The 14,328-nt window shown below is 35.6% G+C and overlaps 1 protein-coding gene across 7 annotated transcripts in view; it reads right to left on the bottom strand.

The window, feature by feature from the left end:
• The window catches only part of LOC110378491 (fasciclin-3), a 187,256-nt gene extending 173,495 nt beyond the window's left edge, over positions 1–13,761 (bottom strand). For 5 of the 7 annotated variants that reach the window (XM_064042720.1, XM_064042721.1, XM_064042723.1 and 2 more), the window contains exon 1: positions 13,498–13,761. The gene's annotated coding sequence lies outside the window, so the exon portion shown is untranslated. The remainder of the gene's footprint in view (positions 1–13,497) is intronic. The other 2 variants (XM_064042725.1, XM_064042726.1) reach the window with 1 other exon arrangement.
• Between the last annotated feature and the right edge of the window lie 567 nt (positions 13,762–14,328).

Genomic DNA, 14,328 nt, shown 5'->3' with positions numbered 1-14,328 from the left:
CACTCAGAGAGGTCTAACCTTAATATATTATGTACAAGAAGAAACTTTAAGTTGCTAACAGGCTACAGTTATACACTGCAAACTTTTGGTCGGCCGATAGTTCATAAATCAGTATGAAGATACATGTAGTACGCACATTACATCATCATCTCCCGAGCCTTTTTCCAACTATGTTGGTGTCGGCTGCCAGTCTAACTGGATGCAGCTGAGTACCAGTGTGCCACAAGGAGGGACTGCCCTATCTGACCTCCTCAACCCAGTTACCCGGGCAACCCTATATCCCTTGGTTAGACTGGTGTCAGACTTACTGGCTTCTGTAGTACGCACATTACAAAGAAAAGGTATTTGCCGGTAGGTATCAGACCGACTGAATAGTTTGTTTGGGAACAAATTTTCTTTAAAAAAAATCGGCCAACCAGCCGACTGTTTAATCTGCAGTGCTCTTAAACTTACTAACAGGTTAGTATAACCTCAAAAAGCAAGAACCGTTGAGATAAGATCAGAATTACGTGAAAAAAATTGTATAATTACATAAAACTCTGTTACATGTTAAACAATAGGGCGGAACGGCGCGTCTACTTACCATAGACACTCACTTTCCATGTCGCGACTCTTTTTATTTAGCGTGGGAATTTTATTGTTGTGGCAACACTGCTTATTGGCGGGAATTAAAATTATGGCGTCGAGGTGTTTTTAATTTTTAATTATTGTTAATTTTATTTATTATGGTTTAAAATGTGGGAATTTGTTAAGGTAGGTTATGTCATAATTAGTATTTATTGTTATACAGGTTTTTATATAGGTTAGGAATGTTCTAAATGAGTTTAAGTAGATAATGTTTTTGTAGTTGTGATGTTTTGGCTCGCTTATGTAATTTTTGTTTGACCTTTTCTGATAACTGCGTTATGATATGATATGCTATAGTTTATTTTTAAATAATACTGGCTGTTCTAACTTTCCACAGAATTACCTAGAGACTCGCTCTATGCAGTACACTGTTAAGTAATTAGCTGGGTCCCATAAGACTGGAAAACGATCTAACACTCTTGGGAAAAGACTAGGCAGTTGACTGATTGTCAAACTGGCTTCTGACCACACGCATCCACACGTAGCAGCTGACAAAACTCTAGCCACAATGTAAAAATTACGAATAAACCTAGAATACTCTACAAATAAAAAGGTAAAGAAAAACAGACTCTATATACAACGTTGCTGTCAAATTACACAGAACATTACCCGCGAAAACATTCAAAATCTTGAAAAAGGAACTCGCGCTACCAACTTAAGAAAATCTTAAACACTTTTTTTTTAAAGCAGCAAATACTCCTTGGTAGAAAAAGTGGTATAATTTAACCTGTTGCACGAGTAGGCCTTTTAATGTTCCAGAAACTTTTTTTAGGGTTCCGTACTATGCTCCGGGGAGAAGAAACGGTTGCTAGCATGATTTATTCCGACCCAACTTTTGTTTTATTTCTATTGCTCAGAAAAACATGGGTGGGATACAGTTATAAAAACGTCAGTTTCGTTAGTTATCGTGTGCTCGAATTTTGGGGGTAAAACGATTAATATACAGGTCTTTTGAGAATTAATGCGAATATTATACTAGATTGCTGCCGTTTTTTGTACTGTAGGATTGTTATTTTAAGAGTATAGAGTTATATTCCGCGTTCCTAACAAAGGCCTAATGAAATGATTGAAAAACCTTTTCAGATAACTAAGCAATTAATAACGGCTGATCGGATGTTGATGAAACTTGGCAGAAATATAGCTTAGAAATTATTACGGACATATTTTTTTTACAGATTTCGAGGTGTAATTCCCTCTTAAAACTGGAGAGAATTAATACAACAAGACAGAAATTATGCCTTAAACAATTTCGAACCGATTTCAAAAATTCTTTCACCGTTAAAAAGCTACACTCTTCCCAAGTAACATAGGCTATACTTTACCCACGCCCTGGAAGAAAATTCCCTTGAGAAGTAGGTAAATCCATGGGGACCAGCTAGTAATCCATAAGCTATAGTTATAATTAATCCAGTGAATATGCATGTGACATTACGGCGTCCACCAAACATGGTTAGTAATTAGAATAGAGGCGTGAAGCAGTGCACGCGGGTATGCGTTTTGATTAAATGCTAATCGATTTCACTGTAATACGCCTTTGATGTTGTGCATAAGTTGAGTGAAGGTAATCAAAGATTTCTGTCCAATGGTTCAAGTTCACCGAAGTCAAAGTCAAATCGTTTTATTTTCTTTAGGAATTTACAAGCACTTTGAGCAAAATCGACAAAATAAATGTGTTATTTTAAAACAGCGGTTTGCTATGACTCTTCGCGTTCGATTTTACAGTTGTTTCAAGAAAACTATTTACACCTTTTTATAAAACGTGGTTTTAATAAGTACCGTGGTTTAAGTAGTAGTGGTGGTTAAAAAGGTGGTACAAAAGCTGAGCTGGTACTTTTTAAAAATCGCGTTTAGCAGTTTTTCGCACAATCCGAAGTAACCAGGGATATATCCTTAATGAGGGTTTTCTAAAATGGCAATCCACGAGGTGGCAGCACCGAGTCGTCAGGTCTAATAACTGTCAAAGTGCTTATCTTTACTATGAATAGTGAACGATTTTAGTGTTTTTTTTATTTTATAATTAAAGCACTGCATTATTGTTTTACTATTGCGGTTGAGTAAATAAAAAAAACTAAATCATATTGTGTTAACAAATTTTTCAACAAGCTTTTCCTTAGTACCAGTGACTTTTGCACCCTCTCTCTTAGCTCAATTTTTAGTTCGGAAACCTTATTCTGACCGTAGTCCATAATAAAATCAATAACACTTCCAATATAACAGAATTTCAATAAACAATAAGTTCGGCACCTACAATTCCATACTATTTGACAGCTGTTTGGACCAGACGCATACGTGGCGCCACCCGGTGGCAGAAAAAATTTCAAAAACCCTCATTGTGTAAAAAAATGATAAAAATTAAACGTCCTGTGTTTTTCTAACAAGCGGAACCCTCGACGCGAATACAACACACACTTGGCACCACTTTTTTTGTTCTTATTCAAGCGTCCCTTTTTACGGACGCCCGGTAGCAACAGATAAGACGGGACGAGAGAAATATACTCTTTTTTCTTTACTAATGTTTTTCGCTTAGAGCATTGAACTAGCAGGAGACGCTTTCTCTTCTGTCAAAGGTATGAAAGCTATACTCATAGTTGAAAAATGAGTGAAACTGGCTTCTGACAAGAAAATACATGGCGTACCCGGATTAAAAAATACCCTATATGTTATTCTGGTAAATAAGCTATATTACTGTCAAGTTTAATCGAAATACAATCAGAAGTTTTTGCGTGTGAATAAACATGCGTATGTAAGTAAACTTTTCCGTTTAGTACATTAGTAGGACGTTTGTAGCATAAATATGTATATTTTTATGGAAAATGCATGTGTGAGCTGCAACTAGTTGATTGCGTTCTTTTTTCATATGATATTTGTGTTTATAGCAATCTATCCATCATCATCATTAGACTAGCCTTGTGCCAACTATGTTGGGGTCGGCTTCCAGTCTAACTGCATGCAGCTGAGTACCAGTGTGCCACAAGGAGCGACTGCCTATCTGACCTCCTCAACCTTCTCCAGTTGGTTACATATTCGAATGTTTTCGCCAATGTTTTTTTTGTTATAACAAGTGTAAATGTCTGCGAAATGTCATGTGAGTGTTATGATTTATATTTCCACGTGTGTGTGTGTGAGTGGATTTGTTCGGCTTATTACCTTATTACGACGTTTTCGCACAAATTGGGAGTTATTATATCTGGAGGGTAAATTCCTAATACAGTTTTGTTTGTTTGTATTCAGGTCACAAATGCTAGAAGGATTTTTTAAAGAGATAGTTGTTTTTGACTTCTATGGATGTTGATCTGGTACTTAAAGCTAATTGCTGTACCTAACTTAAGTTCTTCAAAAATGCATGTACAATTAGAAGATCAGAATCAGAATCCTACTAATATTACGAATGCGAAAGTTAGTAGTAGTGGATTTTGACATCTACAATTGCTTTAAAACATTGACATATATATATACTTCTTCAAAATCTGTTTTTAACAAGAAAAGATGCTGAAATGTTCGCGCTTACTTTTCACCAAGAAAAATCTAAAAAGGGTGAAAGAAAACTTAAATAAATATTCGCGCAACAAATAATATAGCAGACGTTTTGACACGAACAAGACATTGTGACGTTTTGTCGATACAAAACATGGAGTAAGGAAAGAGGAACGGAGTTGTCATAATGCAAGTAGTTCAGGTGCCTTCTCCTAGCTCAAATACGTACGGTGGGCAAGACCAAAATGATTAGTTACAAGTGAATTAACGAGGCGTTCGGATTTTTTGGGACATCTGTCAAAGATTTTTGGTATAACACAAAATTATCGGGTTCAAAGAAGGCGTATAAAGGCGAAGACAGTAACGTTCCTCGTCCCCCTCGCCCCGCATGTTGTCGCGCTACTTTCTTAGGAGATTTTCCGTTATGACACCTCCGCTAGTCATTTCGTTCTCCATGATATATAAACCAATGAAATGTTGGGAGCCATCTGAGCGAAATGAAGGGTTTTGTGTCCAAATAGAGCATTACTAATATGTATTGTGTTTTGTAACACTCAATTTCGCACGAACGATGTGAAAAATTACATTCATACGTACAGATCAAATTAAATAATACGGTACCTACAGATGTTAAATGTTCTTTGGGAGAATTCATGCAATTATGTATTAAGTGACGATATAAAATTATTTACACGAAAACTGTCCTCATGACTCTAGTGACTACACGATTTCCCGCGGTTTCACCCAAGTACCGCAAGAACTACTGCCCGTATCGGGACAAAATTTTAAAAATGTTACACGGGAAGAGTATAGCTTTCTAGTAATGTAAGAATTTTCGAAATCGGTTCAGTAGTTTTTTAGTTTATCCATTACTAGCCGTTTTCCCGCGGTTTTAACCGCGTCCCGTGGTAACTACTGCCCCTACCGGGATAAAATATAGCCTATGTTACGCGTGGATAATGTAGCTTTTGAATGGTGAAAGAATTGTTAAAAACGGTCCAGTAGTTTTTGAGCCTATTCGTTACAACCAAACAAACAAAGTTTTCCTCTTTATAATATTAAGTATAGACTAAAAAAAATAAAAAAATTAGTTTAGATATCAGGTACGGAACCATCACAAAAAATCCTCCACCTACCAACCTAACAAAAAAAAACAATAAAACCTCCATGCATAGACTAGCCAGCCGTTGAATTCGAAATTCAAAATCACGGCGCACCACGCGCTTATTACTGGCCATAATCTAGCTAGCTTGTTCGGACAACGTTCAAAACTGGTTCTGGAATTATTTTTAAATTTAAATCTTACTAGGAGGACCTCTCGCTCTATGAGTGTGTGTTCTCTGTCTCGTACGGAACTATTCATGGTAGACCGTTTAAGTAGTTTATTGGCTTAAATGGATAGTAGGATGGTAGTAGGATCTTTCTATTTATAAGTATCTGTCTTAGTTTGATTCTTTGGTGCCTTTGCACTAAAAATAATGCTATCTATACTAATATTATAAAGCTGAAGAGTTTGTTTGTTTGTTTGAACGCGCTAATCTCAGGAACTACTGGTCTGATTTGAACAATTCTCTCGATCTTAGATAGCCCATTTATCGAGGAAGGCTATAGGCTACTTTTTATCCGGGTTCGTGCAGAGGTTCCCACGGGATGCGGGTGAAACCGCTGGCAGAAGCTAGTACTACATAATTGCAAGCGTAAAAGTCGAATTAAAAACGTTTCTTTATAAAGTCAGTTTAAAAATTACTGTAGTCGTTTTCACCTGCGTCCCTAAGGACACTCTCAAAGAAAATAGTTTTCTATTGGTAGGAAAACAATTTTCCTAATTTTTTTAGTAGACTTTTGGAACCTCTAATTTAACCTTTATAATATTAGTACAGGTAACATTGCTAAACTGACTTTTTAGTTTTAGTTAGGCTCCAGATGACTAGACCGGACTGATTTAAATAAAATTATCTATAACTAATATTATAAAGCTGAAGAGTTTGTTTGTTTGTTTGAACGCGCTAATATCAGGAACTACTGGTCCGATTTGAACAATTCTTTCGGTGTTAGATAGCCCATTTATCGAAAAAGGCTATAGGCTATTTTTATCCGGGTTCGTGCAGAGGTTCCCACGGGATGCGGGTGAAACCGCTGGCAGAAGCTAGTGTTTGATAAAGAAGACATAACATAATATTCTAATTAACACAGGCATTTACATTATAACTTTAACACACTACTACAAAAATCTCTTAATTTTTTCCCTCCAAAAAACGAAACGCCAGCATAAAAGCCCGCCATTTGTACAAAAACCCTCTCTAGTCTATTCGTTGCCATAGATAAACCGGATATACGGTTTCGGCACGAATGTTTTCGAATCGAATGTGGATTTCCTTTCTGAACGTATAATTAGAAGCGTTACTATGGAAATAGAGCTATGATCCTTGCTTTATTAGTGTTTTGTAGGTGGAAATAAATGATTTTTTGATGTTAACATATCATCTGCCTTTTCCCAAGTATGTTGGAGGCGGCTTCCAGTCTAACAACATGCAGCTGAGTACCAGTGTTTTACAATGAGCGACTGCCTACCTGACCTCCTCAACCCAATTACTCGGGCAACCCAATACCCTTAGGTAAGACTGGTTGTCAGAGTTACTGGCTTCTGACTACCCGTAACGACTGCCAAAGATGTTCAAGTGCACAGCCATTGCTTCAAATTAGAAAAAAAAACCCTTCTAGGGACGCGAGCGAAACCAGGGGAAACAGTCGAGTAAACTTTTCAGAAATGTACCAGTGAAAAGGTTATACTACAATTAGAGATAAAATTATGTAGAAATCGCATTTGAACTTCCATAATAGCAGGTAAAGATGTTAACGACATAATTATGAAGTCAAGTGGTTTATAAACTGGTCTTAGCTTTTCATAGCTGCGGTCTATGGCGGTTTGTGTCTGTAGAGGTTTTATGCAGGCATATAATTTAGATATATAAAAAGTTAATATTACATTGCTAATTGGAAAGATCACATTAGTTATTACATTTTCAAGTAAATTAATATATGAACAAAACAGAGAGTCGTAGATAAGCTCTTACTGATTGATTTAAAAAGAGTGTCTGAGTTTCTTGCTGGCTTTTCTTCAAGTAATTTTTTGCTTAGCAATATGATGATGATAATATCCTCCTAGCCGATTATCAGTCACAGCGGCTGTTCTCATAAGCAGACCAGCCAGCTTAGCAACATAAAATTCACACGATATACAAAAAAAAAAAAAACAGAACAAACCTAACATCCGAATCGCAATTTCGCAATACAAAATGGCGGTCGCATCAAGTGCTTTACAATTACAAACAACACTGTTCAGTTGTTCTCATTTCCGTTGCTACAGAAATAACAACATTTTAATACTTTATCTGTATTATTTTATCAATAAGAAGACAGATGTATCTGTTGCCTTTTTTAGGTCGCATTTTGTAAGATATTTGCGTATTTGATAAATCCTTTACAATGTTTACATCGAAACTTGGGTTATGTAAAGCTGTCATTGTTTAAATTAAACTAGGTACCAATTCCGGACTAAAAGTATGAAGAATACAGAGAAACAGGTCGAGTCCGGGAAAAACTTAGAAAAAAGCAATAACTTCAGTAACCTTATTTACTTATACAAGTTTTCTTTTTACATAATCGGGAGAAACAAAGCAGGTTTAAAACTATTACCCTTCACAAGAAAAAAAGCAAGAAAAAAGTTTTAATTGAGTTTAGTTTTTAACTCTTTTAACATACCTACCTATTCTACTTTGCTAATAGCAATTAATGCAGAAAAATAGAGTTAGAAAATAAGTTATGATGCCACAACTGCATTTTATTTTCTTACAAAGGAAAGAACCATGTAAAAGTAGCTACATACAGTATTTATTTAAAAACTGGGAGCACACTATTTAACGTGTTCCCCGAAGCACAACTCCGGTTAAATCTATCTATGCAAGCATTATGTAAGCACAGTCATGCATCCATGCTCTGACCGCGGCGAACGTTGCTTAACCTCACATGAAATTAACTTCAAAGTTACTATTAAAACCTCTGACCACTTGAAGCTAGCCTTCTTAGAAAATAACGTTCTCAGTTCAAACGCGGTTTTCAATGCGTTTACCGATGTTTTCCCGCGGTTTTAGTTTATTTTCAGACTAGCCGTTTTCCCGCGGTTTCACTCGCGTCTCATAAGAACTACTGCCCGTACTGGGATAAAATATAGCCTATGTTACTCGGGAAGAGTGTAGCTTTTTAACACCGAAAGATTTTTTCAAATCGGTTAGGTAGTTTTTGATTTTATCCATTACACAAAAGTGCAAACAATTTTTCCTCTGTATAATATTAGTACCTATAAATAAGTGGTTATTTATATAACATAGGACTCATAAAACATGCAATATCATCACAAGAGAAACAAGAACGAACTCCATTTCGCGCCAACTTCGCAACGAAAAAAAAAAGTAAAATAACCTTGATGAAAATATGCCTTACCCACCAAAAAGTTCTTATATTCCTTGAATACACAAGTACGGTAGAACTAGTTTGTAACAATATCGGTAAATAGGTAGTTTTACCTTTCTCTTTGTATCTGAATATAAAAAAGATGTGGGCAGCCATTTTTGTGGATACAGCAATTTGTAAGACGATAGCTGTTATTATTTTTATCAAAATCTACGTAGGACTTACAGAGTTTTCAAAAGGCAACATCATCATCCTCCGAGCCTTTTTCCCAAACTATGTTGGGGTCGGCTTCCAGTCTAACCGGATTCAGCTGAGTACCAGTGCTTTACAAGAAGCAACTGCCTATCTGACCTCCTCAACCCAGTTACCCGGGCAACCCGATACCCCTTGGTTAGACTGGTGTCAGACTTACTGGCTTCTGACTACCCGTAACGACTGCCAAGGCTGTTCAATGACAGCCGGGACCTACAGTTTAACGTGCCATCCGAAACACAGTCATTGGTGTGTTTCAAAAGGCAACGTGGAAAATCGAAATCATTTACATAAGTAGTATTTATGGTATGTTCGTAAATCAATACATAGTGGGGAATTTAAACGACTAACGTGACAAATAAAAATATTTTTCAATTGCTTATTTTACAGAACTCCGGTGGCAAAGAAATTGCAGCCAAATACCTGGAGATACTGAATTCTAGAGCGAATTGAAAAGATTTTCTGTTTTATGTTTTATATTGGGAGACTTAATAAAATACCCGAATTCCTGTTACCTTTTCATGAAAAAAATTTCTCCAATTACATACCTAAGCCTAATTTTCTACCAAACCTATTAAGTAGTACAAAGTCTAGCCTTATCGTTAACACCTACTAGTTTTTTTTCCAAGAACTAACCTTTATTATGATGATGAAAAGAGAGGTCGGTTTTCTTTCTAAGAAATCGCTTAAATCCTCTTTTCAGTGGCTAAATATAACTTAAGTAGGTCCTACTAAGATATACGTAGTATACAATTATTTGAGTCTCAGATGGATTTACTCGTAATCCGACGTAAATTGGAATAAATCTGTACTAAAGCCTATTGAACAATGAAAATTGATCGATATTTGACCTTCGTCAGTTTTTACGTTGAATTTAGGCAAATACTTATTTGTTTGGAATAACTCAGCATTTTGTAAGGATCAACAAGTAAGATTAGCCACGCTGTCCATTATCTTGAAAGTCGATACATCATAAGTATTTACATACCAAACAAAAGAACTGGATAGGTATATTATGAGTCCCGGTTTTATAGGTACTTTGTGAATCTGTCTACTGTACATAACAATTTAACCGCGTGTTGGAATAGTTAGGTGCAGAAAACAAAACACATTTTTCCACGAATTTCACAATACTTACTACCTACTTAATTAACATTCAATCTAAGCACTAAACGTGATGACCTCGGTTATATAAAATCAGGTCGAACATACCTACCATACTTAATGTGTTAGCAAATTCTTTAGGGATTTATACATATAGGTACCTAGCTACCAAGCTAGGCGACTCACTATTGGCTAGGTGTGGCTACCGCTCCTAGCATATACCTACCTAGGTCTAGTCTAGTAGGTAGGTATTATAGTGAGGAGCACACTACGGTAGTAGGACCTTGGGATTTTACTGGAATGAAAATATTCACCATAGGTAGGTGTACGGTATTTAGGCTCACTTCCGATATTCGGTGATTGATTTTTGTAGGAGATAAATAGATCACACTAGCAATAGTGCAACGTACACGTCCTATAAAAGGTCAGTCAGAAAATCCTAGTAAGAACGTCCTACGAAATATCGGTCCGATTATCTGTCCTGTACAAAATCTGACGCGTGGGCAGGCAGCCTTACCCACAACCTGAGTTTATTTCTTGTTCAATGGTAGAATTTGACAATCAAATTAAAAAAATATTACCAGAGTTAAGAGCGTGTACGCTCGGCGCGCGATGTCAACTTTAGGTAATTCAACGCAAAAAACCGCGCAGACTAGCGTCGCGGCTGTGTGCGTGCCTATCATACTTCACGTATAGTCACACAAACCATTTTGATCCTTTCGAGTGAAATTGGTAGAACAAAAAATATATTATTTAGTAAATAGTTAATAGCGGGAAAATAGTGTAAGTCTATGGATACTTACACTCTTTTGCAAAAAAATCGGGCACCTATGAAAACCTTGGTTTTGAGGACTTTCTGTATATTACATACAATTTTCAACAGTACTAAATAATCGACTGATGATTAATGACAATGTTAAGAGTTTCTGTATTTTAACCGATTTCAAAAAAAGAAAGGAGGAGGTTTTAATTAGATTGTTTTGTGATTGTTCTCAATTTGATTGTTCTCGATTTCTCAAAGACGCCTGGACCGATTTGAAAAATTTATTGTTTATATGAATGGTCCAGTCCATCCAGACCGAAAAATTGTGGTCAAATAACAACAATTGCCGGAAAGCCAAATATTGGTGAAGAGCTTGGGTTTACCATTGCAAATAAAGTTTTAAGTTATCTATCCTATATGCTTCAAAAGTTATTCGAGATCAAAAGTCAAAATTTGGGTACATCCAAAATGAAAAAAAAAAAAAAAATATAGCTCGATTGGTAACAGACATCTGCAATAAGTGATTTCTTACCTAAGGAGTCCGCCATATTGGATTTAGACTCGCGACACATTTTTTTTCGAGTTATTCATAGCAAGCCCTTTCATTTGATACCCATATCGTAGGAAAGCATTAAAAACATTTTTTTCTTCATCTTGGGTATACCGCCATATTGGATATAGAATCATACATTGTCATTAAAACTGAACATTCAAACAAAATTTCAACTCAATCGATAAAAAAATATGCTTCAAAATTGAGCTTTAAATAAAATAGTAATGTATCAAGATTTGTTGGTCGCGCTTGAAATGTACTCTATTCTCGGTATCCACGGCAGAGGTTATTCACCCTACGCGATGTGACGGAGCGACACGTCCTTTCTCTGTGAAGCCTTGCGGCGGTCTGGTTTGAGTTGACTCGCGTGCAGCGTTTTATAGTAGTTTTTAAATAATTTATAAAAAAATAAAAAACGAGAGATTAAATTATAATATAAAGTTTATGTTCTAAAGAAAGAGTTATATTACTATAGTAAATAATTGTTATATTAAATTAAGTAAGATAGATAGGTAAAAAAAGCATTTGAAATTCACAATTTTTCACATTGTTAAAATATTTTTTTCTGAAAGATAGAGACCTAAATCAAAAAATGTTTTCAACTAACTATAGGCATGGGGATTTCGTCTATGAGTAAAAAAATAAATATGATTAGATTTGCCACTGTTTTCACATGAATTTAAGCTTCGAAATAGACGCTGAACGGGAATTTTATAAAACATCTGTTACGTTATAGGGGTTTTAAGTATTTAAAATACACAAATTGAAATTTATGTTCAATTAACTATATAGACAGTGAAATTACCTTGCGTTATTAAAAAATAACATAGTTATAGGATAAGTAGTTACTGAGAAACAGTGGTTTGAAAAGTACCATTTTAGGCCAAATGGCGCGCGGTTGACGTACACGCTCTTAAGTACTTCAACTAAAACATATTGATAAAACCTCTATATTAGGTAGGTAGGTACCTACTCTATGATATTACATAGGCACGTAACAACACATTTGTAAGATAGTTAGGTACAGTCAAGTTGCGAAATCAATTACCTACATGATAGGTACATAAATATGTAGATATTTACTATGACTACAAACATAATCTAAGTTACAGCCTGTCTGTCGTAAATAAGTAAGGTTTTTTGCTTATTTTTGCAAGCTGAGATACCTAATAATGGTCTCGAGTCTCGAGTATAAAACCTATTTGTAAGTACCTACCTATGTAGGTATGTGACAGGAAACATAAGACGACGTAGCATACAAAAACCGGACAAGAGCGGGTTTTTAAGTTCCGTAAGTTTGTCTATAAAAGGACAAAAAACATAGTTGTCGGGAACAGCAGTGCCCTTTTTCCCCTTTGGGTGCGAAATCCTAAATGCTAACCAGGTAGGCACGACATAGGTACCTACCTATGTCTAACTTCATTCAATGAACATTCCCAAACTAAGGCAGATAGACGTATGAAAATGCCGTAAAAGTATTGGTTAACAATCTACCTAGATACACGTAGGTACTTAGAAAGACGTTAGACGAAAATTCCTACGCAAAACGAAGATAAGGTACAACTTCTAAGCTTTGTAAGTACTTTATAGAGAAAGTTTTAAGCCGTATTGGAACTAAAACAAGCCAACTCCTATCTATAGACTTTCACCGATTGTACCCTTGCTGAAAACCTTTAATTAAAATGTATTAAAGTACCAAGAAACACGCATTGCTAGCAAGAAAGTGGGGTCGGGTTGGCGGACTTTGTCATGCTATGACTATGACACACCCAAAAGGTATTTTTATTAGTCTCAAATTAGACAAGGATGCGGTTATACGGTTCAGAAATAAACTAGGATCTTCCTGGTTAACTATAAACTATGTTAAACGAGGGTTTCAAATCGTATTTAACGACTTTTTCGAGTTTTAAAAGTACCTGCGCGTTGACTTATAAATCTTGTCCGGGTAAGACAAGATTTGACTTTAATTTCTCGTAGACACGGTCTAAAATAATGTGTTATGGAATGCGGAACAAAGAAATTCCAATAAACTTTAAATTAACCACCACCAATCATAGAAGTTAATCTTTCAATTGAAAAAATCGCAAAAACTAAAAACTAAAAACCCGTTGCGTTGACAGATCATTTTTTTTTAAATAAAAAGTGGATCAAGCAAATCCCACCGGCATAATGCCCATACGAATTCGATGAAAAGAGGTTCGTTACTAAGAAACGAAATGATAACAAAAGAGTGTATTATCTGTATTTTGATTACCTCGATTGATAGCGCCGGGATCCGATTACTCACAAAACACTATAAAAGTTAATTTTCAAGCACAAAACGTGTAGTTTTGGAACTGTAACCAGAGTATTTTATGGTTGAACGCGGCACTGTTCGCCCACGCCACACCTCGAGCACTTTCCAACCGGTTTTGTAAGGAACTACGTAAAAGTATCACGTATCACAGACGGGGACGACGCGTAGCCTCCCGACGAGCGACACACAGTAACTGGCCGGGAAAAAAAAGATAACCGGTGTTGCCAACGATGGTGACGAAAACTACCACTTGTGAAATTGTACGTTTTTTGAATAAATTAGGCATTAGCTTTTGAAATTAGTGTAAATGAGTGCTGTAATTATTTGTTTGTGTTAAACCTTGACTTTTTTATTTTAATTAGTATGTTGCACCAGTTCCGATGCATTTCAGAATGTTACTTTTACCACTGTTAAATATATTTTGGTCTTCTTTGTTATTATTTACAGAGTTAGTACTGTTCTAATATTTGCTTAAATACCACATATTTTTAATTACAATATTCTCGTTTAAAGAAATACATTTACTAAAAAAATTAACTTTTGTCTAACATTAAATTAAAATGAATATGAATCCACGAAGTAATTTTATTTCCACGCTTTGGGTGCTTAAATCTATTACGAAAATATGCAATGATGCGATATATTATATTGTTTTACCACTTTATAATAAATTGTGCAATATTTGTTAATTTTTAAATTCAAATAGTAGAAGTAATTCTCTACCGGTTTAAAATTAATATTATTTATAAATTAAAGCTTGCAAGGTTATTCCGCCTTGGACTAAAAACA

Source organism: Helicoverpa armigera, chromosome 29 (genome assembly GCF_030705265.1).
Source record: "Helicoverpa armigera isolate CAAS_96S chromosome 29, ASM3070526v1, whole genome shotgun sequence".
Taxonomy (NCBI): Eukaryota; Metazoa; Arthropoda; class Insecta; order Lepidoptera; family Noctuidae; genus Helicoverpa; species Helicoverpa armigera.
This window is presented reverse-complemented; position numbering and strand designations above follow the sequence as displayed.